Source organism: Ambystoma mexicanum, chromosome 10, assembly GCF_040938575.1.
Source record: "Ambystoma mexicanum isolate Mex_15411 chromosome 10, UKY_AmexF1_1, whole genome shotgun sequence".
NCBI classification, from domain to species: Eukaryota; Metazoa; Chordata; class Amphibia; order Caudata; family Ambystomatidae; genus Ambystoma; species Ambystoma mexicanum.
Window position 1 is genome coordinate 1,446,056,019 of NC_090932.1, and position 26,557 is coordinate 1,446,082,575.

The 26,557-nt window shown below is 46.6% G+C and overlaps 1 protein-coding gene across 1 annotated transcript in view; it reads right to left on the reverse strand.

Annotated features, from left to right (window-relative positions):
- ERP29 (endoplasmic reticulum protein 29) overlaps positions 1 to 26,557 on the reverse strand; it is a 401,541-nt gene that overhangs the window by 158,394 nt on the left and 216,590 nt on the right. The gene's annotated exons all lie outside the window — the stretch shown is intronic.

Consider the following 26,557-nt stretch of genomic DNA (forward strand, 5'->3'; position numbering starts at 1 on the left):
ATCTAAAAAAAAGTCTAGTGTGTAATAAAAACACATGACAATAAAGGACAGTTTAAAAACCTTCTGTGCGACATGTTAATTCTCTTCAGAGAAGGCATGGATTTGTGTAGCTAACTAAAGCTTTGTGCTGGCTTTCAGAATAAAAGTGCCCCATTCGCACTTCTTATCATGGAAACTTTAAGACACACGGTCTAAAACGATGGCTTCTTAAATGAGCCATCACTGATAAATAGCCCCCTCACCCCCACTTACATGCTTGGTCAACACTAAGTGCAGTAAGCAGGGGAGTAGTTGTCAGCGGCGTCTCCAGGAATCAAATTTAGGAGGGGAACAGAGGGGGCCAAAGACAAAAGTAGGGGGGGCTGCCTATGAAAGCTAATGTGTGATGTCACAGGAACTACTGCAGAGAGGAGTTTGTGCACACCAACTACCCACACCCCACTGCACTTCCCGTCCCATCAGAATGCTGGCACGAAACCATTCAGTGGCTAATGGCCCAGCATGAGCAGTTTCGTGGCTACATTCTCATGGGAGGGGCTGCAAGTTGCTCCATCACTGCTGGCTCTGAGACAAAAGGAGTACTGCCGTGTGCTATGCAGACATTGGCCTCAAAATAACAGCACAAACAGCACAATGTCACAAATAACAGCAGGAACAGAGAACATGGTCACTGCTCGCCTTGGGTGGGGGGCACAGGATTTCAGAGGGGGGGCACTGGCCCCTCCAGGCCCCCCCTTAGTGACGCCACTGTTGTGAAGCCCCAATGGGCCTGCTGCACCGCTACTGCTCGGCAGCTGGAGAGGTGTGGGGAGGGGATGTGTTTTTAGCGTGCCACAGGAGGTTGGGAGGTAACAGCTGCGCGGTCTGGCCGTGGCAGGGAAAGGCAGCCACATACAGAATATACATTGATTTATTTGGAGAAAATGAAAGCTTAACTTTTCACTGTTGGAGCAAAGAAAGGAAAGCGCTTTCCTTTGGTCTGAACAAATCAATTTATATTTCATTCGCGGCTGCCTAAATTTCATACAGGGGCGGGTACTCAGAGGCAGCTGTCTGGGTGGGCTCCTTAGAGCCCCCGCCCCCCTCCCAGGCTCCCTAAGCTCCATCCCCTGGCCACTCTCCGCCTTGCCCACCCCAGGAAACGGCTCTGGTCCAGCCACTACATGAAAGTGCACTACCCTCAACCAGAATGAATCCAATTTTTGTGTGCTAACACTAGGAGACACTTGGACAGTATCCCGGGCCGCACCTTTGTAGTCCATAAGGCCTTCCAAAGGACAAAAGACATTATTCACATCCCCAGTGAGTCCTGGATGGTTTTCAATGGCGAAAAGAAATCCATGTGGTGTGCATTAAATTCCCCTCTTAATTTGTGTGGGAAGCAAGCTACCATGGACTGGGGTGATCCAGCCACTACCCGATGTGCCACCTACAGGGTAAATGAGGAGGTTATCTCGCCGGCTCGCTGACCCCAGAGATGCGGTAACCTGTCCTTATGAGCAGCACTGGGCAATCTTGCACTTGGGAACTCCAGAATGCACTACAAGGAAGCAGGCCGGTGTACAGAGCATACGACAGTCAGCTGGACCGGTTTGTGTATCTATGGAATTAGCGAACACCATCTAGTTGAGTTACCTGAATAATAAAAGCATGCAGTGTAGCACTCATCAACCATGAGGTCCAGGGTCCCTGCAATGACAGATACTGCAACAGGCATAGGAGACCGTGGAACACTAGGGAGCGGCTAAACACAATGAAGAGGAATTCCATTATGGGACTGTATGCCGCGAACGCATATGCAGCCTCACATTTCCTAATTAAACCTAATTGGAGCGATTCCATTCATTCATTCATTCATTTGTATAGCGCCTTTCACCATAATTATGGTCCCAACGCGCTGTTGGTTGAACGCCCTTGGAGGGACCAAAGGCCAGAATATGGGAAAATTGGAGGTGCTTATGCGTGTGTGCATTTCGGCCATTAAAGTTATGAGAGGATGGCCAAGACCCTGCTAGTCATCCATGTCAGAACGGCATGTGGATGGGTGGAAGGAGGTATACTAGGAGCTGAGCATGAAGGTGTTGTGTAAGAGGGTGGTTATGCAGATAGCTACAATTCTAATCTTTGTTGTGAAAGGAAGCTGCATTCTTATGGCAGGGGTGTTGTGCAACAGGGTTTATATGTGAGAGGAGATGTTTGTGGTAGTGAGGCCGTGCCTTCAGCTAAGTTCCAAGGTGCGGCGTGCGACAGGAATAAATGGGTTAGCGTTGTATGGCGTATTGAGCATATTCCACTTGCTAGGTTGACTACAACTACTTGGGCTTTTCCATCACAGCTAACCCTAGTGGGAAATTCTTCCAGGAAAAAGTCATTACAAAAGTATGGAGAAAGTGGTAGGCCATAAAACATGATATTGTTTATCGTGGTGGTGATAATATTGAAGGTCTCCTTGAAGTGTATAGTGCCAGTATGTTGCCTACAATACTTTATGGTATTGTAGCTTTAAAATATGAACAAATTGATTGGTTAGAACATCTTGAGAGTAAATTACTGAGATCTGTTATAAATGTACCCAAATCAGTTGCAATAGAGGCTTTGCGGCTCGAGTATGGGGTCACATCAATAATTACATTGGGGTATGTTCAAAGAACGTATTGTATGCAAAGTTTATGAGCAGTAGCCAGAAGTCCAACGGTCTGGTCTTGTTAATGGGAAAAAGTGCTGGTAATCTGGATAAAAATAGTTTCACTGTAGAACTAAACATTCATAGGCCAGCTACACCTTGCTCCTGATGTGTTAACATCTGATACTAATTATGAAGTTAAATTAAAAAAAGAAACCAAGAAGCTGGGATTTGTAAAATAATGTTGATAAACCTCATGGCAAATCTCGGTACTGTGATTTATCTCGACAATGTTTTGGTAGCCATTTACCTATTACTTACTTGACTAAGCTTTGCCCTATTGACCTCAAACGCTTCGTCTTGTATTTGCGTCTGAATGTGCTGCCCACCATGGAGTTTGTTGGCGCCTGGTTGAAAATCCCTTACAAGGAAAGACTTTGCTGCTTATGTTACTTTGAAGTGGAATCCTGTTGTCATGTTCTTACAAATTGTAAGTCTTTGGAACCTCTTTATGTACGTGGGTACGCCAATTGTGTTACTGACATAGAGGACTGTTCAAGTGATAACATTTGGTCCACTCTGTTTGGTGTAACATCATTGGTCGTAGTGGCAGCAGCATATAACATATGGAGGGAAGTACTGAAGAAGGTTACAAAGCATTAATCAGAAAAAGTGTCTATACAGCGGATACTTTTTATTTGTACCCACTGCAGTATAAATGTGATCATTATGATGAAAATTATTTTATTGTTAACTGTATGACTTCATTACATTTAATCTTTATCTTTATTTGATTATAACTGATTATAGTGTTATTGTTCTTTTCTTGTAATTTTACATGTTTTCTTCAGTTCTTTTATGTGCTTAAAGTTTTGTATTGAACTAAATGCACAATAAATCAAAAAATAAAAAAAAATAAATGGGTTAGCAATACATTTGTCAACGCCCCTGGGTTCCATCTTGGTACGAAGAGCAGTGCTTAATCTCAAATACGATCTAAGTGCAATAAATCCCCACCCTCTGTGTTGATCTTAAAGTGATACATTGCCCATCCCCTGGTCCTTCAAGTGCAAAAATATTCCCACCATAAATCTATAGTTGCAGCTGCAATGCCCACCCTCATTTGCGTTATACAGTAATCGCCTAGAAACACTTGTGTACAGGCGCGTTATGAATGCCACCTAATATCATACAGTGCCAAACTCCAATGTTGATTCAAATGCAACTAATTAACCACCTTTAAACGTATCCAATTGATTGACCTCAAGGTGCGTTTATGTGCGATATGTTACCCACACCCAGAACCCGCTTGAGTGCAATACTCTGCCTACTCTCAGAATTCATATCAAGTGCAAGTCAGTGGAAGTCCTCTTGATTCCCCCTGGCGCCAAGCCCTCTCTGCAATGCTGAAGGGGTGGGGGGTAAGGTGGGTGGCTCGGGGGAAAGTGTGTGGGGGCTGAGTTCAGAAGATAATGAGAGACAAGTGCAAGGAAGCAATGACAGACAGGCGGGAGGGGATAGGCATGGGAAGGGCGTCTGGATGCTGGCCGGTGCTGGTGTGTATGGGGGACGCAGGGGTCAGGGGGATCAGGATGCACAAGGGAATAACCAGGTTTTGAGGGCCTTTCTGAAAGCCAGGTGATCCTCTATGAGATGGAGAGTAATGGGGAGGGAGTAATTTGGTGCAAAGACGGAGAAGCAAGCTCCTCCTAAGTCTGGAGAACTTGAAAGGAGGGACTACCAGGAGGTGTGCTGAACCTGATCTGAGGACTTTGGTGGGGTGGTAGCGTGCAAGTTTGTTTTGGAGGAATTCAGGCCTTTCTTATGGATGGTGCAGTGCGTAATGCACATGGCTTTGAAGGTGACCCGTTGGCTGCTGGACAGCCAGTGGAGTACCCTGAGTGCAGGGCAGATGTGTTTTCTAGGGCAAAGTGTGAGGGGAAGGCTTGTTGCAGAGTTTTGGATCCATTGGAGCTTTCCGAGATGAGATGCAGATGCGCCGAGAGAGAGGGAATTGAAGTAGTCTAGGCGAGAGAGGCTGATGGCCATGATTGCAGAGACTCTGTGGTGGTAGGAGAGATACAGAAAAATCAGCTTGAGAATGCAGAGGTGAAAGTTGCATGATCTGGAGACAGCATTGATGTGGGCAGAGGCTCAGGTCCGAGCTAAAGGCGCATCCTATGTTATTTGAAGGAGGGTGATGCAATGGGAGGGGGTCCTAAGCAAGGCAGCCAAGGGGTAGGTTGGGGACGGAGAGCTGTTTTGCCGCAGATTACGGTTTTGTGTTTTTCCAGGATTGAGAAGGTGGTGGTGGTGGTTGTTCGTCATTCAGCGGTCTATGTCTGTGAGGCAAGATGCAAGATCTGGGTGGGGTGAAGAAGTGGAGTTAGAGATCTTGAAGGTGATCTGAGTGTCACCAGCATAGTTGTAGCAGCTGAGATTGTGCGAGCGGATAAGAGTTGGGAGGTGCGAAAGGTAGAGGCTGAACAGGAGAGGGGAAAATGAGGCTTCCTGGGGGACGAGGCTGGGGGGCAGAGGAAAAGGGATGGAGGAAAATGATCTGGGAGCGGTCAGAGAGGAAAGAGGAGATCCATCTATCAGTGTTGTTCCTGATGCCTAGGGCGAAGAGTCTGTATGTGAGAATTGAGTGGTTGATCATGTTGAAAGCTGCCGACAGGTCAAGGAGGATATGTGCAGCACAGCCTTCAGAGTCTGCAGTTTTCAGGCCATCCCAGATTGAGATAAGGGATGTTTCAGTTCCCTGGAGGCATCAGAACCCTGACTGGGAACGGTCAAGAAGGCTGTGGGATTCTACAAAGAGGCTGAGCTGGGAATAGGCAGTACGATCTGGTAGTTTGGCTTTGAAGCAATTGTTAGAGATGGGGCGGTAATTGGAGGGGAAGAAGGGTCAAGGAAGAGCTGGTTGTGGATGCGGTTTTCGAATATGTTTAGAAAAAAGTGAAATATATGTTTGTTGTATTGTATGTGTACATTTATATGTGTTTTTTTAATATGAAAAGTATGAATAAATTGTGCTTTTAAATATTAAACAATATTGCCGCGGTAATGTAATTACACTGGCATTTTGCACCATACAGTACAGAATTTGCACATAAGGGAGGGGTAGCCGGCCGTCTCTTGTGTTGTTAAGTACTGTTAAGTATTTTTACATCCAGCCAGATTTGCCAAAAAGGTTCCCCTATCACGACCGTCTCCTTGCAGGCCCACCACAGGAGATTCTGTGCGACCTTGCTCGGAACCTGAGGAATGTCAGTCATCCTGCCTGAGAATTGGGAATTTTGACCTCGTCCTTAAACAAGCCTCTGGGCACCAGGAAAATGCAGAATATCATGAAGCCAAGCAACCTCAGCAAATCAAAAGCCGGAAGATGTTGGGCATTGTGAAATGTTTTCACAATCTGCAATTTGTGTTGAGCCCTCAACCCGGAAGGCGTAGCCTTTTCCGATGAAGAATCCAGGAACGCTCCAATTAATTGCAGCTTTTGGGAAGGTACCACTTGGGACTTCTTGAAATTGAGGGAGGAGCCCAGTTTGTGGAGATAGTGGCAGATGTAGCTGAGATGTTCCAGAGCCCGTTCAGAAGAATGATGTAAGGGGTCAGTAATGCGAGGTGGACAACTGCTAGTAGATTTCTCAAAATATGCCATTTACTAAAGAAAATAAAGTGAGACAATACCTTGCTTGCCCTACCCTACAGAGGTACCCTCAACTCTAGCATGGGTAAACTGGCCCTCACACTGAACAACCAATGTACAAAGGAAATGATACAGCAACACAATATAATAAACAATATTAACATACTATCTGAATGGCGTTCTCCTGCACTGGGTCAGGTCCCTTCCCCAGACTTTAAAGTCACTTCAAAATGTTCAACAAAAGAAAAGAAAGGTTATGAAGCAGCTGTTGAAAGTTCATAGTCAAAAACAAAAGTACATCCAAAAAAATCCACTGCTAACAATTGTTTGTTCCAGCCAGAGTGAAAAGATCCCCTTCCAACTTCCAGAAAGAAAATAGGACCAATGGTAATCCTGTTAATGTGGTGTTCATTCCCCGTTCTAGCCCTGGGAATGGGGGATGAAGGCCATTAGCACCATGGGTTGCCAAAGCGGTAACCTTAGGTGCCAAAAAATAAAAAAAGATTTTCCTTCCTACAACGGGATGCAAGCAGCATCCCGCTGTAGGAAGGAAAATCCTTTTCGAAGATGAATGCCATGGAAAGGGAAGGCGGGCCCCATTCGGAGGCCCTCTTCCCTTTCCATGGCAGCCTGCAGGAGGCAAAGAGAAGGAGCGGATGCGGTTGTGGCACTCGCCGCTGATGAAATAAGGTAAGTAGGGATGTGGGGGGGGGTGAAAAATAAAATGGAACGGAGGGTGGGTGGGGGGGAGATGACGGTGGTGGGAGTTGGCCGTCTGGCGGCTTGGAATGCGGGATATTACCAACGGATCAAGCCTGCAGTCCTAGCCGCCTGATTGGCTGGCTCCCGGATCCAAGGGTGCTAATGATGATGGTCTCTTCTTCAAGATAATTTGCCACAGTTCAAAAGAAAGTTTAATATCCCTCAAATGTCAATAATACACTATTCTTTAGAACTACTTCAGTTACAACATTATATTTGGTATATTTTTCAGGGTGCTTTCTCTGTGCTGCTGCTGCTTCTATTTTCAACAACCACGCTTCTACTGTTGGTTCTATGAGAACAGTCCCCTTTAGTACGTTACTGCTTCAACAACTTCAATGTCAACTTTATATACCACCACAGTTGAATGGTTACTACTAGTACTCCAGTACTGTTGAATTTGAATTATTAGGTAGATTTTAACCAGACACTCAACCTCTTAAGGTAAACAAGGCATCATTCCTTTTAATGGCTTTTTAAAAAGGGGCAGCATCTTTGCCCTTTCAGTCCGTCTGTCCAACTACCACAGGAACAACCTGCTTCTGCCCAATCAGACTCTCTCCGTTCTAACTTCAGCTATTTTATGCACCACAGGTTGTATTCTACTTCTGGGTTTTCTTCACAAACATTTGTTTCCCCTTCCCCAGCTTTGCTCCCACCTTTCCACCAAGTATTAGCCCAGGAAATTATCCAGAAGCTTATGTACCACTCTCGCAGCTTCAGGTAACAATGGGGTACTTGTTTCTTATGCCACTTGATTGTTAACAACGTTACAGTGGAGTAAGATGACTCGTTAACGCTTGGCAAGACTGTTTCCTATTGGCTTGGGTAATGCGTGTTCTTCTCTCCAAAACTTTATACTCTTTACTTCTTTGGAATAGAATAAATGTCACTTCTGGATACAGTATAGAGTTCAGTCTCTTAAGTGAAAATACAATTAGGCACACGCAACCTCTCCTTCAAATAGAGGTTTAAAATTGAGTAATTTATTATATTCCCATGTAACGGTAAAGGAGGAGATTTGAACGTCCTTTGGGAATTATATTTAGGCACACATGGCCTCTCTTTCAAGTAGTTTTCACTTTCTGTAACTTGTATTTTATATATGGACAATGTTCGGCACTCAGTAATAGTTTAGGAAGCAATCCCTCTTTTAATCAAGGGTATGTGACCAATCTATGATGCAGCAACAGTCTTTGAAGGCTTTAACAATGGGTTTCAAGAGGGGCGTGGCCAACCAGCACACAATGTGGACGTGATTCCTCGGTGCTCCGGGGCCGCCAGCCATATCCTGTAAAAAATCCTGAAAATATCGATCAAACAGATGTAACGAGACCACGACTCAGCTCTGAATACATCCGGTACCAACTGACAGCCTTGATGAAGAGAACCGGAACGTAGGAGCGAAGATATCGGCTGCGGAAAGTGTATGTGCCTGATGCCGAGCTGGAACCAAATGGCAGCCGCAAACATAAAGTGGAAGAAGGCCCTGTGACTTCACTACAGCGGTGCTGTTTTCCCCTGCTGTCACGCTCTCCCACCGGCTGAAAGCTGCTGGAGAGACGTGGGTTGCTGAACTGACTACAGCCATGCTGTGAGGCTGCACTGCGGAGTAACAGCAGAGGAGAGCGCATGGGACCCTCGTGCTGTGGTCCGGCCTCAGCCCTGCACCTCCAACAGGGATTGCCTCCGGTGCTGAGTCGAGACCCCAGTGTGGCGTGGGCGGTCCCATTGCATCTGGACTCGCGGCGCCACCCCAACCGTAAGAAGAGGGAGTCCCCTGTGCTGCCCAACTGCAGGGCGAGCGGAACATCCACTGACGCCACAGAAATGACAGAGCAGCGCCCCGGGGGTGTGGTGAGCGAGGCCTCCGGAGTGTGCCAGGCTGCCGCGCTCCTGAAGGTAAGCCGCAGGTCCAAGGAAACAAGCAACAAAATGGCGAGAACTACAGACCATCACGGACCTGAACCCGCGGAGCCTTCCTGTGATTTTCCCGGCAAGGCGCGGCGGGGGGCGCCGATAGGGGCCTGGAAGTGGCTGGCGCCAGCTGCATGAGACAAGCCGATGCGCTATGCTGCCCCTGCAATGAATAGATGCTGTGTGTTCTAGTTCATCTCGGAGCACACCCGCAGGGAGGTCTGGGGCACTACCGACATTGAGGTGCTGATGTTTCCAATATACATCCCAAAAGCTGAGAATGCACAAACAGCAAATTGCTCGCATGAAGGGCAAGATATTCCACCTGATATGATCCCTATAAGACCACAGCTGCAACTCGACCAACGGACCATATTGTGGAGGGACAACACGGAGTCCCCCTATGTATCGACGGATGCTATAGCTGCCCTGTAAATCAAAGTGCAGATACTCAGGAGTGCCTCCCACTGGGACCGGGCGCGGCATTTGCAGAGGTGCAAGGCGCACAGTGCCTCACAGCGTTAAACAATCCAACACCTACGTCTCTGGAGTGAACCGTATAACAAGATATTTAAAGACTGAATAACAGCCCCGCTTACCTGTCAGGTGCTCGAACTGTGGAAACGGGAGCAGGGTGGGGACAGACTGTGGTGGTAGAAGAGATCCTGTAAGGGTGGAGGGGAGAGAACCTACGGGACTCATGGGAAATCACGCAGCGATAGCCTCACTCACTCCGCTGCGGGACCGATCCCCACCACAGATCTGGTCCCACAGGCCCTTTCGTGTGCGCCCGGTGGGAAACAACTGTGAAAGAGGGAAGAGTGCAAAGACACGAAACGGCGACACGTGGAATGCAGGAGTATATAGAACACTGAGGGCAAATGAGGCCATTGGGGTCTACATAGATAAGTCTTCAACATCTGGATTGGCTCACACCGGCTACACCTGCCCACGAAACCGGAGCGGCATACTTGCAGGACACTACCAGCATGACGGCAATACGTCAAAAAATATAACGCTTATCGGACCAGAACAGACTCACGCTACCATATCTCGGTGAAAACACAATAAGCCTGACTTGTAATTGAGGCATACAAATACACTAACTGTGGAAGTGGCGGAGGAACTCGAATTTACACGTAGGCACTGCATACACAGGGAAGGATAAAGATCCAAACACTGGAATCACCCGTGACCTACATCTCCTACGGGGATCAGAAGCGAAGGCAGGACGAATACTTACTGTAACACAGTTATGGCCCGACACCTCCCATCATAGTGCTGTGTCCCACGATCCCACGGTCTCCGCTCCGAGCCGGTGAATGACAGCCAGATACCAGCACTGTATGCGATTCGGCCTTCTCACAAAACAAGACAGATCCCCTGCCACATAGCAATTAGAACCTACAATATGGGGAAGGACAAGCCTAGGAAGTCCTCCACACAGAGTAGGATGAAACAATACATGACGGTGCCTCTAGCCACTCATCGGAACAGGCCGCATCAGTGAAACCAGAGAGCAGCGAAGACAACATCTCCCTCAGAGATGTAATGAGTGCCATAGCTAGCTCCAGGTCATCAATGGAGAAAGAAATTGACAGTATAGGCACAGAAGTATCCCTCCTGCGCCATGATCTGCAAAGCTTACCTCCCGCACGGGAGAGGCTGAAGCTCGCATCTCAGAAACAGAGGACAGCCTGCGTGGTGTAAACCGGCAAATGACTGGAGTGTTAGAATGCATTAAAATCCTGGAAGGGAGAGTGGACGAAAGCGAAGGGAGATCCAGACGCAACAATGTCCGGATTCTTGTCCTACCTGAAAAAACCGAAGGACCAAGCATGGAGTTATTCCTCGAACAATGGATTGCAGGGCTATTTGAAATGAAATATTTTTCGAAATTCTTTTCAATCAAACGAGCACACTGCGTACCAACTGGAAGACCAGTACCTGGAGCACCACTCCGCACGGTCATCTCGAAACTCCTAAATTACAGATACAGGGACGCCGTGCTCCAGATGGCGAGGACAAAGGGGTCCAAAATTGCATTCTTCCCTGACTTTACCCGGGAGGTACAAAAGGCTTGTCACTCCTTTGACCCGCTCAAGAGGCGTCTGCAGTCAATGAAAGTCAAATATGGGCTAATCTTCCCTGCACAGCTAAAAATATCCACAATAACACAACAGTACACATTACGGATCCCAAAGAAGCATGGAACTGGGCCGAAAGACATATTGACAGAGATTGGAATGCACAAGGGAGGCACGAGGCCAGGCGTGACAAGACCACGCCCCCGAAAGACCACCACGTGACGGACCGCAACAGCAACCGGAAGGAATGCAGCAGGAGGATAATGATTAAATAGGAACTGCAGACATGCGTGCTGTCACTAGTTTCTGGATGTGAGTACAAAACACAACTCCCGAAACACACTGTAACAATGGATCACATATGTGTACAACAGCTGGCGGACCACTTCGAGCCGTCCCCTGAAGTAGAAGTGAAAAGGAAACATCAGCTGTGAGTGAGATAGGCGGCCAAGGAAGGTACCGCCTCGTGGGGGTTTGATGTTTATTTTGATGTGTTTTGTTGTAATATAGTCGGATGCAAGTGGCAGTTGTTCCCCGACTCTCTTTCGGGCGACAGATGCTTCGAGTTGGGATGAAGTATGGGGTTGGAGGGGTCAGAGGGGGGGTTGAATGTTATAGTTTAGGTCATGAAGGACATTCTGACAATGGAGAAATAAGAGGGTTCTATCGGGACAATTGCAGAATCAAACAAAGTGTGATTCACACTCATATGTCATGGTTCCACAATACGTCTTCACTAGGCGATATAGCGACTGCACCAAGGCCGCCGTCACTTGCCCACAGCTATAGTTAACTGATGGCTTCCCAAAATGAGGTCTTCCGAACCCTGAAGCTTTTAACCTGGAACGTCAATGGTCTGGGAGGTAGGCACATGCCGGATATAGTTTTCCTGACTGAGACACACCTGGCGGGCACAAACTTTCAAACGTACTAACATACTAACATCCGCACTGCTATACTGGCCGGCTTCACAATGGGCTCCCGAGGGGTGCTGAATTTAATACATAAAGGCTTCCCTTCACTCTCACGTAGGTCCTGCAGGACACCAGCGGCAGATACACATACATCACCGGTTGACTGTGGAACAAAACTGTCTCTCTGATGGCAGTCTACTCTCCTCCTACACTACTTGCAATCCTATTGCAGGATATTACATCGATACTGGTAAATGACACAGCCGATGTCCTGATTCTTGGTGGGGACTTCAGTGAGGTTATCAACGTCACCCTAGACTGCACACACTTGCGTGAACGGAATCCAAAAGCACATACCAAGCTCGCCGCCATTGCTGAGGTGTTAGGACTCCGGGACGTTTGGGGCAATTTCAACCCTGTTAAATGAGAGTATTCATACCACTCGGGAGTCCACGCATCGTTGTCATGGCTTGACTACTTCTTCATGCCGGGGACCGCGATACACAAAGCAACAAGGGCACATTTTCTCCAGAGAGGTATCTCAGATCACTCCCCCCTAGTCATAGAGATTAAGACTGAAACGCCGCATCCAGCACCGACATGGCGACTGAATAGCTACTATCTAGGGTTCCCGGACCTAATCGAACACATGCAGTCTGCTACTAAATTGTACTTCGAATTGAATGTGGGGTCCGTGGATAACGCGATAATGCTATGGGAAGCTTTCAAACCGGTGCGCCGAGGGGAAATTCTCTCCTGGAACTCCGCACAGAAAAAAGCCCACCTAAAATCACTGGAGGATGCGGAAGATAAGGTCAAGAAAGCAGAGGAAGCACACCTCACAGACAAACAGCCACATACACAGAGCCCTGGTCCTAGCCCAGAAACGGCTACAGACTGTCGCATTAGACAACTCCAAACATGCTCACTTAACAATGAAAGATAGAATATACAAAACTGGTGATAAGACAGGAAGGATGCTGGCATGGCTAGAACGGAGAGATGAAGGCCACATTCAGGTGAGAATGATCATGTCCGAAAATACTAGCCCACACCCTACGGATGCAGAGATTGCAGAAGAGTTCGCTAAATACTATGCAGAGCTTTATCGAGCCCAGGATGCCTCCCCAGATATTACCATTCTGGAAACTATGCCTCTCCCTTCGCCGAGTGCCACACAGAAGGCCTCGCTAGACAGTCACATTACAGAGGACGAGATACTATTGGCATTTGGACAGCTCCAATCCAGAAAGGCAACACGCCCGAATGGTTTCCCGGTTGAGAGCTGGAAGAAGGTGGGTGACGCTGAGATAGCTCTGCATCTCCTAAATATGTATCGACAAGCAAAAGCACTGGGCCGCTTGTCGGAAGACCTTAGAACTTTCACAATAATAATTATACCGAAGGCAGGCAAGCCACCGGAGCGATGCAGCTCGTACTGGCCGATCTCCCTCATTAACAGCGAGGCGAAGATCCTGGCCAAGGTACTGACCTTACACCTACAACGGGTTATTACATCTCTGATACACCCTGACCAATGCAGCTTTATGCCCGGGAGATCCACTAGAATGAGCAAACGTAGACTACACCTAGCCATCGAACGAATGCAATCATCTCGAGACCCCCTAGCGCTACTAGCGATAGATTTTGAAAAGGCGTTCGATTCGGTTTACTGGGAAGCAATTTGGGGAATATTGCGAAGGATGGGGTATGGAGATCAATTTCTGGGTTGGGTACAGCTCCTATATAGCTCCCCCATGGCAAAAACCAGAGTAAAAGATGGGAATCTCAAACCTTCGAGCTGAGGAGGGGGACAAGACAAGGCTACCCCCTGTCTGCTCTAATATTTGCACTGGCAATAGAACCCCTGGCTGTTCTGTTGAGGGTCACACCAACATGGAGTGGATTCCCCGGTCCGACGGGTTGGGAAGATCGAGTATCGCTTAATGCGGACAACCTACTCCTATACCTTAATCACCCTGTGACCGCTTGTCCTGTAGTGACGCACATCCTGAAATGCTATGAGGCTTTTAGTGGGCTCAGAGTAAACTGGACAAAATTGATACTTTTTCCACTCAACGAAATGGCAGAGAGCGTCCCTGAAGAATGCCCATACAAAGTGGAGCGGATTTGCTTCCGATACCTGGGAATTCAAATCACGAGAGACCTCGCAGATTATGCACCAGACAACCTTCAACCGATAATTGACAGGTTCACAAGAGACAGCCAGCACTGGGTCTCCCTACCCTTGGCCCTGCTAGGACGTGCCGCACTCTTTAAAATGTTAACACCCCCCGTATTCTTTATGTCCTGCGGAACGCCCCGCTCTACATCCCAACCCGAGCGTTCCAGACAATAGAAAGTACTCTTAGAAAACTCCTTTGTGGTGGTGGACATCCGAGAGCAGTTCGGACACTTCAACGGTCTATCTGGGAGGGCGGTATAGGCTAGCCCAGACTGCAAAGATATTATTGGGCAAGCCAGATGTCTGTAGTGAATGACGCTCTCCACACGGATAAGTTGCTGCCACATGTAGAGCATCAACGTCCATGCGACTATACCAGAAAACATCAGCATCTCTTTCCCCGTCAATGATACTGCAAACACCCCAAATTTGGGCCGAAATTCACACCTTCATAGGCTGGGAAAGCAGATTAACACCATTACAACCTTTATGGGAAAACAGACATCTCTGCGAAATTGATAATCTGCCGAATGGCCGATCTGGGTGACCAGTGGTATAAGTAGGGTGGGGGATGTGGTTGTGGATGGTGGTATAGCTCCCTTTGAAGAACTAGCTTCAAGATTTAAACTGCCTGTATCTGAGAGATATCACTACATACAACTCAAACATGCACTACGGCGGCATCTCCCAGCCCTATCCAACATGCCACACTGTACCCCTATAGAGAGGAACATTGTCATGGAACGTATTGGATCCAAGGTCACTACGGTCATGTACAGTGCTATCATATCCTTTGCAACCACAGAATTAGCGAACCTCAAAACTAAGTGGGAGACTGAGGTGGGGGACATGTTGCCGGAAGACTGGGTAATGATACTAATGTACCCGCACGAGGTGGCCATCTCGGCCAGGCTGCGTCTAGTCCAATTAAAAATTCTACACAGAGGGCCTCATTACAACCATGGCGTTAAGGGGTTAACGGCGCCGTAAAAGGCAGCGGCGCCGTTAAACCCTTAACATCGGATTCACACTTTAACGCCTGCTTTTTGCAGGCGTTAAAGTCCAACCCGCCAAGGGACCTTGGTGCTAATTACGGCATCGTAATTTACAGTGCCGTAATTACCGCCTTCCCCATTCCCATTGAGCCCTACGGGCCAAAAATGGGAATGGGGAAGGTGCCATGGTGAATGGGGATTTACCGCCCCGCCAACCTTGGAATGGGGCGGTAAATCCGCCATCCATCATGGCGGAATCCGGCATGGACCATGGTGCTAATAGCACCATGGTCCAACGCCAGAATCTATTTTCCAAGGGTGGCACTCCACCGATGGGGCAAGATTGCAGGACCCAACTGCCTGCGATGTAAGAGCGAGGAGGGAACGTTCTTCCACATACTGTGGAACTGCCCACGCATACAACACCTCTGGCAACAGTGCTGCGATATACTGTTGCAAGTCTTGGGACAAGTGATCCCCCTGGAACCCAAAATGTTAATGCTGGGGGCGGAGGGTGATGTTGAACTGTCGCGATATAAAAGACGGTGTCTCTCAACGGTTACAGCGCTGCTAAAACATAACATTGCTAGGCTATGGGGTTCTACAGTGTCACCAGATATTGAACAATGGGTAACAGATGTCCACATATGTGCATCCATGGAACAGAGAGTCTACAGTGCACGAGGATGCCCGGAGAAGGCTAACAAAATTTGGCAGAGGTGGGAGGAAGCTATGTGACTGTAAAGAATGCAAAGCGGCGAAAGATGCATAATGATAAGAACACTGTTGAAATGGAACTGGTGTAGCCCCAAATAATGTGTATATACCGACAGAACCCAACGAGGACAAATATGATATTAATAATGTTGTTATGATTGATGTGTGCCTTCGCATGACCGTGTTTTAACTCTTCTTGGAGCCCCCTTTCTTTTGTTATTTTTGCATAAAACCAATAAAATGTGTTGCAAAAAAAACCAATGGGTTTCAAGTACTTGAACTTCTCACGCAAATAGTGATCTTCAACGTTATACGTGAGTGCATGAATTCCATTGTTAGAAAGACTTCTGATATAACGAACAGTTTTTACTCTCATTTACTCATACATGAGTCAGTTAGGAGTTGGTTACAGTTTCCGGAAAGGCTCGCGCAGTGCATTTGAACGCTGTGCTTAACTCACCGGCTTCAGTGACACTGGCTGTGTGGTTTGCACTGCTTTCCTGACTTCTTCTGCTTCTTCTACTACTTCTGGCTCACTGGGGACCCACACCCTTCTCCAGCACAGTTGTCTCCAGTCCGGCACTTGAATTGAGAGTTCCCCTTTCTCCAGAGACACTCAGCTTGCCTTCTGCTTCTGGCCTTAGTCTCCTGCCCTTCTACGGCACTTCCATCACTGCAACACGGCTCACATGGGGAAAACTCAGCCTGCTGTATATCTTCCACAGTCTAGTCTCTACAATTAAGAGTTTGACAGAAAAGGACTCTCTCAGAGCTTGGAGGTGAAATCTGCTGTCTCCATGCTCCAGCATGCATTCTATTCTGCCCCTTTCTTGTAATTTGCCAGCCTTCTGCTTCTCCTCTCCTCCCCTAACCTTCCAGTCCTTGTTCCAGCTCCTTCTACTACTCCTTTCCTGCTGGGGCCTTTTATGCCTCACAGGTTTGAAAATAGGCTTCAGGTGTAGGCTATTAGCCTTATTTGCCCGACTACTGCAATGGCTACTAGGATTAATTGCCTTACTGCTACATCTGCACATCTCTTCAATCCTCTGTCTCATCTCAGTACCTCTAGGATTCTGGGACTTGTAGTTTCTTCCACAAAAGTTAGGTTTTTCAACTTCTACATTATGAAGATTTTATTCCGTTAAGGCTTTTAACAGAGGCGCTATGAGAATTAGATATCATAGAGGAATATGGTTTACTGAAGACAGCATTTCCATAATCCTTTACATTATACCCTTGGGTTTTAGAAAGGTGCTTAGTCTGGGAAACCAAAAAGTATCTTTCTTTCAATATATTTTGTTCTGATTGAACAACCTCAGGGTTCACAACTTTAAATCTCATATGAGGTTGAGAGACATTAAAATTACAATAAGCCTTAACCTCCTTAGGTACAGTGGTAAGAATCTTCCTGTCAGAGTACAAATACTGTGTCTCATTTCATGGAATCTCCTCACCACCCTGGGCCCGGTCTACTCTCAGGTGATCCTCCCACAGTACACCACCCCCAGGGTTGGGACCAGGAAGCATCTGGCTTCCCCGGGCCAACTGGGAGGAGACTTTAGGCAGGGGTTCAGTGAGGGATCTGTAGGATTCTTCACAACAGGCTATGATCAGCCAATCATCCAGGTAGGGATAGATGTGGATCCCTCCCCTCCTTGCATAGGCTGCCACCACTGCCATCAGCTTGGTGAAGACCCTCGGGCGGAGGACAGCCCGAAAAGAAGTACTCGAAACTGAAATTGAGAACTGCCAATGGTGAATCTCAGGTATTTCCTGTGTTTAGGATTTATAGGCACATGAAAGTGAGCATCCTGAAGATCGAGTGACACCATCCAATCCTGAAGCTGAAGGGCCTAGACGACCTGCAAAAAGTGACCATCTTGAATCTGTACTGTCTTAGGAACTTGTTCAAGTGTCTCAGGTGAAAGATGGGTCGCAGTCCTCTGTCTTTCTTGGTAACCAGAAAATAGGTAGAATGCTAACCTTGTTATTGCTACGCTACAGATATCCTTTGCACAGCACCTTTCCCCAGCAGGGAAAGAATCTCCTGCAGAAGGAGTGGGTCCGGTTCCCTAAGAGACTGCTTGCTCAGTGGACAATCTGGAGGCATTTTTAGGAATGGGAGGCAGTACCCTTGAGCGACTGTCTGCAGAGCCCAAGCATCTGAAGTAATGTTTTGCCATTCTTTGAGATGCTGGGTTAACCTGCCCCCCACTGGAGACGTGCAAGTCAAGTTCTCAAAGCGGTTTTGAAGTAGTGGCTGTGGCAGAGGGTAAAGAGGCAATAGCTGTTTGGGCAGCTCTTCCTCCACGACCTTGAGCTCCATGTGGGAATTTTTTTTGGCCTCTCTGGGCAATTCGTCCTCTACCTCTTGCTCCAAATGAGGAATAGAAATAAAAGGAACGTCCTCTCCAACTGTGAGAGGATGACTGCTGCTGCTGAGTCTAGCGAATAGCTGCCCCCAAGGAATTTACAGCTGCCTTGGAAGCCTGCAACTTTTCAAGGCTCTCGTCAGCTTTGGCTACAGAAAGGTGTGACCCATCAAAAGGCATGTCCAAAATCTGGATTGCACATGAGGAGCAAAGCCGGATTTTACAGAGCCATGTAAACCTCCTTGCAACTGTGCTAGCAGCCATGGAACGACCAACAGAATCTGAAGCATGCAGTCCTGACTGGAGAGACTGACATGCTGCCTTTTTGCCATCTTTTATAATGTTAAAGAAACCCTCTCTCATTTCCCTTTGGGGACATGTTCAGTTGCATGGGTGACAACATCCCATAAAGTGTAGGTGTACTTAGCCAATGCGCAAAAGCATAAATGGCTTTCGGGACCATGCTCCCAGCTGAAAACACCCTCTTCCCCAGCACATCATATTTTTTATCATCCCTGTTGAAAGGAATTGTAGGGTAGGCAGCTGCTCTAGAAAAAGAGGTAGCTGCTTGTACTACCAAACTTTCAGGAGTAGGGTGTTCACAGAGGAATTCCGGGTCAATGGCTGATGGTTTGTACTTTCTAACCAGCTCCTTGCTGACACCAGGAGTGGTATGTGGTTTTTGCCACTCATCAAGAATGTTATTCTTTAAAGCAGAATGAAATGGCAGAACAGGTTCTGTAGGGGGCCCTTTGTCCAGGATGTCAGTAAGATCACTCCGCTCTATATCCTTGGCAGGACGACTCCAACCTAGGTACTCATTCACCTTATTCATAATTCAAATTCAGCGAGCAGCGTCGGAAGCGGCCACGGCACACGTCACATTGCAGGAGACCGAGCGTGTGTTGTAGGTGCGGCTTGACGCGGACTACGGGTCCTTTGGGTACCTTCCTCTAGCGGCGAGGAGCCGGAGGCCGGAAGCAGCAACTCGGAGACGCGCGACGGGGTGAGGTGGGGTGCAGCTGTGGAGACCTGGATGGATGCTGCTCTGGTATAGGGGCTGCGGAGGGCCGAGAGAGCCAAGAAGCAGATCTGAGCCGAGCAGCGCTGACTCGTGGCTTAGACAGTTCCCTCAGCTCCCGCAAATCGCCTGCAACTCCCTGTGGGAACGCTGACGTGCACAGTAGAGGTGAGGTACAGCGAGTGGTGAACTGGGGGATCGAGCTGGGATTCCTCTCGCCTCTCCCCCCCCTTTTTTTTTTTTTTTTTTGCCACAGGAGCCTGGGCTGCAGCGCCCCCTCCTCTCCCCCTCCCTCCCCTCCTCCCTTTTCTTCTCCCCCTGCCATCTGGTCTCTACTTCTGCTATTTGGCACACGTGTGGTGCCATTGCATTTAGCCCAATTGCCTGGACCTTTTCCATATACCCCTTGCTCCCTTCCCTGCTTTGCCTGTACTCAGAATAATGGCATGTTAGTCAGAGGTAAGGGAAGGCGCAATCTATAAACGTGGATCCTATTAACTATACATACTGTGGATCAGGGATATTCTGGACCATTTGACTGAACCTAGGACACAACTGCTGTGCCCACTGATTGAAAGTTCTACCGAAGCCTTTGCACCAATTGTGCTAACCACCTGAGGATTTGCTCAAATACTCCCAAGATACTCAGCTCGCAATTCCCTATGTTTTGAAAGTGCCAAGGGAACATTATACTCCACCAATAAAAGGCGATTTTGTTGAGTACTCTATACACGGCGCATTCCCTCATTACCCTGATTTGTCAAGAAAGTGAAGGAACAAACTCACTATGCTAAATGCCAAGAAGTGTTCTGCCACGAGATACAATCTACGGAATCAAAAGGGCAGAACCTCTACCACAGGGCTGAACAAGGGCAAGGGCACGAAACCTGTTCTGAGGGAAAGAGGTATTATTACAGACTTTTTTCCACCTCCGCCCATTCCAAATCCCACAAGCCCACTGCTAAGCGAGGAGAAGGAGCCGAGCATTCATAGCAGAACGAACAACTCAGTGTGCCTAGGGGAGAGCATAATTGATAATAACTCACTGCTAGACCTTTGCTTGTCTATGCAGAGAGCCATGACTCCGCTACAGAGAAGTAACACGAGCAACCAAATTAATAGTTACCAACACCTGACGATAACCTCACAACGGGAAGCGTTAGACAGATTATCCGCTTCCCCTAATCTTGATGTCCACTTAGACTCGCAGGACCCCGAAAACAACAGCGATCATGAAGAAGGCAGCACAAGCCTGGGGGACTTGCAAGCCTCTGTTGCATCTGTACAATTCGCATTAAACATACTACTGAAGATGTGTGGGAAAATACTAGACATCACTCTCGCAATCGCAACAAGCGACACTGAGCAAAACATTTCAAAGGAGACCGAGCCGGAACTCATCAATACTAATACGCATGATGGCTCTGACTCTGGAACCCAGGACCCAAATACTACTAATAACTCGGAAATTTACCTCTCACGCAAACAAAGACGCCTGACAAAAAAGGCGATTGGAAGAAGAAAGCGTCAAATGGCAACAACCATACTACCAGATATAGCAGAGTCAGTGGAGGAAATCACGAGGCTAACAGTAGGCAGCACTCCCAAAAAGGGACAGAGGAAAACAAAACAGAGAGCGGCGCGTGCACGGAAACGCACTGCAGCAAAAGAGGGAAAGCTCACTAGCTGGCTCTTGAATGACAAATGCGACACTTTTAAATCAGCAATGGCACCAGAACCAGAATCATCCCTATGTGAAAAAGAACAGGACACAAACGTATCCCAGAATAACACAAACAATCTATCAGCTATTTCATTATTCTCGACCAACGAGCCCCAAATATCGACAGCTGCACCAGAAGAGGACAAGGGCAATTTCACAGTACCTAGGGGTGGAAGAATCTGCCTGATTAAAAATCTCTATCAATCTAGTAACCACGATTGGATTACCAGATCAGCATTGATGATTAGACTGTATTCCATTCCGCAGCTGAGAGTGCTACGATCCGAGGACTTTGCATTTGTCGAACCATTAGAAGTCGTGAATTCAAGTACATCGGCCCTCCACTGTAAATTCCTAGCTACCGCAGAGCTGCTGCGTAATTATAAAACCTACTTGAGGGAAGTTGACCTGGAAATAGATGCTGATCCTAATATCCCTGACCCCCAGTGGCCAACCCAGATGCCAAGTCCAATTATGGAAGAAAGGACCATAACACAGCTACCTAAAGATGACACTGTTCAGTTGGCAGATATACAGAAGGTGCTCAAATGGCTAATAGAGTCTCTACCAGCAATAACATCAAACCAATGAGATAAAACCATAATATCCTGGAACTGCCGGGGATTCAGCCATCTATTATAGCCTGATGGTTCAATTTCCTTATTAATGGGCCATACCTGCATATGTTTACAAGAGACGTGGCTTACCTCCCGGGCCCTGCTAAATGGGTACACCATACACCAGGAATTGGCAAAAAAGGGTCCAAGGGGAAGACCATATGGAGGCCTATTAATTGGCATTTTGCATCCACTAAGATCAACCCGCATTCACATGAAATTGGATGAATATGTACTAGCAGTTGAACTGGAGCTCCCCGGCAAAGATAAAACGGAACACGTTCTCTTAGTTAATATATATAATCCACCTGAATCTTCTCAGAGCGAGTTCATCCAGGAAGCTTGCCACGATCTGTTGATCAACTGGCTGACGGAGCCAAAGAAAAATATGGTAATCTTTGTGGGTGATTTTAATTGCCACTTAATTGGCGAGTCGAGTACCAGCAACAACCCCTTGCTGAAGAAAATAGGCAAACTGAAACATGGAAGTGTAAACTCGGAGGGACAGATATGGCTTAACTTCTTTAAGTCATGGAACTTTGAAATTTTAAACGGCAGAACCATCAGTGACTACCCGGGTAAACCAACATGGGGAAACTCTATATCTAGTAGCACACTGGATTATATATACGTGAGTCCCACCATGACTACCTGGGTCACAGACATGAAGATCAAGGACAATGATTGGAGCGACCACGCTACTCTTACACTCTTTTTCAATTATATCACACAATACACATCGCTTAGACCTATTGGAGAGTTGAAGACGAACCATGCTCTCTCCAAGATTCGGTGGTCTGATAATAACATCAATCGAGCCACAGAATATACAACTAACTATCCCAATCTGTGTCGCACAGAACTCTCAGCTATGACCAGCAATGAGATTGAAGAATGGATCGCAGCATTCTCAAACACCTTTGCAGCAGTTAAAACAAATATGCGGGCTCCTGAGACAAAGACCACTAACATATTTGACATTGAAATTAGAGACGCCAAACAAACTCTAAGAGCAGACTTGAGGAAACTACGTAAAGTTTCGATTATGTCGCACTATTATCTGACTTTAAGCAAGAAGATGAAAAACGCCTACAGAACATGGCTAAAGCAGAAACGCTATGCAATAAAACTGCTCAAATGGCAAACAACAGTCCAAACACTATGCACGGGAAACTCCCGATCCATATGGGGATTACTGAGCACGGCTCGTGGTGACATCAGTATCCCCTTAACCAATTCAATTGGTATTAGCCAATGGGAGGAATTCCTGAAAACCCGAAACGGTACGGAGCAGGCAAAGCCTCAGGAGAGGATTCTCCAGGATCTACCTACGACCCCTTTTAAAGTGTCAGTCGAATCTATGATAACCAGGATAAAAAAGCTCAAATCCTCAAGAGCCCCGGGACCCAATGGCTTAGCAAATGCCGTATTAAAGAGCAACCCCGAATACTGGGCAGAAATACTCGTGATCCTCTTTGAAAAGATTATGAAGGAAGGTCAAATCCCTGAATCCTGGCAGACAGCAATCTTGATTCCTGTACATAAGAGAGGCGACCGTACAGTCCCTGGTAATTACCGTCTACTTTCCATGTTGGACTGCACGGGCAAGATATTTGCAGCATACCTCCTACAAGAACTCCAAACTTGGGTAGAGAGAGAAAAGATCCTTGACCGTTTCCAATGTGGATTTAGAAGCGGATATTCTACCACACACAATTTGGTAGTAATGGACATTCTCTGTAACAAAGCCAGAACATCAGGTAATCCACCGTTATACGCTCTGTTCATAGACTTTAGGTCCGCCTTTGACCTAGTCCCCAGGGAATTACTATGGGCCAAACAGGGACGTCATTTGGGGGTCGCCAGGGGTCGCAACTGCGACCTCTGTGGTGTCCCTTGCGACCTCTGTGGTGTCCCTTGCGACCTCTACTAAAAAAAAAAAAATTTTTTATTTTTTTTATTTTTTTTTTTTAAGTTATGCAAGCTCCTGGGCTGTGGCTCTTTACTTCTGGGGTGGCTGGCTTTCTTGTTCAGGCCCCTTAAAAAAAAAAGACTTGAGGCACTTGTTCTTATTTTTCTTCTAACACTTTCAGCACTGACCCTAAATAAGAAAGAATAGGTATACCAAATAATGTGTCTTTCTGGAATTCTATACAGTAATTGCTGGCCTCATTAAATGTTTATTTCAGCCACACTTCAGGGGGTGAGTCACTGATTTAGTCTGTTCTTAAACGCCTCACTAAGCCTAAGCCGTTCATCCTTCTGAGGTCGATAAATGAGTACCAACACAGGTTGGGTGATATTGGGTGTATATTTTTTCTATATAAAGCGCTTAATGATGTGTTATTATATAGCACTTACGCTTATCATTTGGTCATGGACGTCTGCTTGCATACACAGTCATTTGGTAATACGGGCCAATAAACACTGAACTTAATGATACATATGGCGATCCATTCTTGTATGAATGTACATCATATAGTGATATCATAACTATATTTTTCATAGTTTACAATGCTATGTGATGCCACTTCCTGTTTTTTCAACGGGTGAAATGTGGTGTACCATCGCTACCCGCTATATCACTTTGTGGCGGGGTCTAATGACATCACTTCCTGTGATGTCATCAGAGGGCCAAGGGTCGGGTGATGTCACTTCCGCTACCCCTGGCATTTTGGTGAAATGACGTCCGTGGGGCCAAACTTGAAAAATTGGGATGTCCAAAAGAAATACTATATTATCTCAAATTATTGCACCACAATACCACAGTCTCCCTGAAGCTGGATGCTAAAGGGAATATGACTAATAAGATCAATCAAAACTGTGGTGTGAAACAAGGATGCGTTACGGCACCAATATTGTACAACTTGTTTGTTCACGACATACCTAAAATGCTATTATTGGAAAATAACTGCCCCCCTAAGATTGGACCCTCCCACTGTGTGGTGCTAGCATATGCGGACGACTTAGTCATTTTGGACCACACCATTAGCGGCATGCGAAGATCAGCTGAGGCATTATGGTCCTATACTAAATCAAATGGGCTGGCGATTAATCTGAATAAAACACAGATGGTAATGTTCAGTTCTAAGAAGACAGCAAGAATCGGTCTAAACATATTTGGGACGGAAATCAAATATACCCCATACTACAGATACCTGGGTGTCGAGGTTGAGCCCAAGGGGCAATATACCATCTGCAAACAAATTAGATCCACAAGGGCTGCCCAAGTCACAGCACTTATTTACCGTTTTTCTACATCTTATTCTGGTTATACCATCTGGGCAGCACGCCAACTTTACCTTCAGGTCTTAACACCGATGATAATCTATGGCCTTGAGGCACTACAATTGATAGACCTTGATTGGCTTCAAATCCTCGAAGGAAAATTTTGGAAAAAAATACTCGGACTCCCGGGCTGTATCCCAACGGCCATCCTCAGATTAGAGCTGGGCCTTATTTCCTGGAAGTCTCTTGTACTCAGGAAAAGAGCTGAACTATATCTAAAAGCAACATCGGATACAGCCAACTTATTGTTAGCAGCGATCCACTGCGAAATTAACAAAGTGTCTTCATATTCTATTATGAAAAAGAATATTATCAACTACCTCGAAGCTATTGGCTGGACACAAAAACAAGTGGTCTCTACTCCTTTGCTGAGAGCGCTAGCCAAGAAATCTGAATTACACGACTGGATCAGCAATTTTGCGCATCTGGAAGATCTGAAGCGCTACAAATGTGTGCAATTCATGAATTACACTATTAAAAAACCATTACCATACCTGAATCTATGCCCTTCACCACGGCTACGTCGATTCATTCTTTTGCTAAGGATCGATCAGCTACCTGTACTGGCCATAAGTGGGATTAAGAACAATCTCCCCCTACCTGAACGTTACTGCAGGCTGTGCAAGGACAAAACGGAATCTGAAACGGGCAAACACGTCCTCACTAGATGTGTCGCTATGGCAAAGGTCTATACAATATTTTATACAGACTTTGTACATAACTTGGAATATGTTGGCAGTAACGAATTCTGGCACAGAGCCGTTAATGCAAAGGGAAAAGGAATGAAATTATACATTGCTATGTATAATGTCTGGACGATTGCTGAGAAATCATTGGACATAAACATATAGCAAATGTCAACTCGGGGATGTCCCTTGGGAACGTCACTCCTAGGAAAATAGGAAAAAACTAATATTCATCCATTGGTGGATTTATGGATTCCTTTCTACTAATCTATGCCATTTATGCTATTATTTTTACTATCGACTCAATATGTCAATATTATTTTTAAGGAATGATTGTTGTTCGAATGTAATTTCTTACGTCATGTGAAAAGCTTATAATAAGCTGTAACACATTAGTAATAAATTAAATTAAACTTATTCATAACAGACCTATATGCTCCACTTGGGTGGCCAGCTGGGTCTGTAGTTGCAAAATCCCCTTCTGGTGAAATGTCTCACCCACTGGCATCTCTTAAGCACGTACACAAATATTCTAGTCTGGAGGCCTCAGAAATGAGTTCCTCAAGGATATTGGGCATGCCAAAACTTTGAAATCCAAAAGGTGAATCATCATCCTCTTCTTCCTCCTCCTCGAAAATGTAACAAATAGACTTAAAAAGCATTTTTTAGGCAAGGGCTTAAAACTCATCGCTGGGTCGGTGGATGACATTAATGACCTTGACGTTGAAGGTCTCAACGGCGAGACAATCAATAAGGAAGAAGAGGAAGCCAGCGGCTTCCATGTTTCTCGTGTCGAATACACTGTCGACACAACTCGAGAAACCTTCTTCGGCTTTCGACCCGGGCTCGTGGGCATGCGAGACGTAGCCTTCAACTAGTCCTTTTCTGCCTTACAAGGCGCAATGTAGATAGTAGTCTTTCTTGGCTCCTTCGACGGACCTGGAGGTGCGGCCTTCACAAACACTTCCATCATCTGGAGATGGAATTCTTCCCAT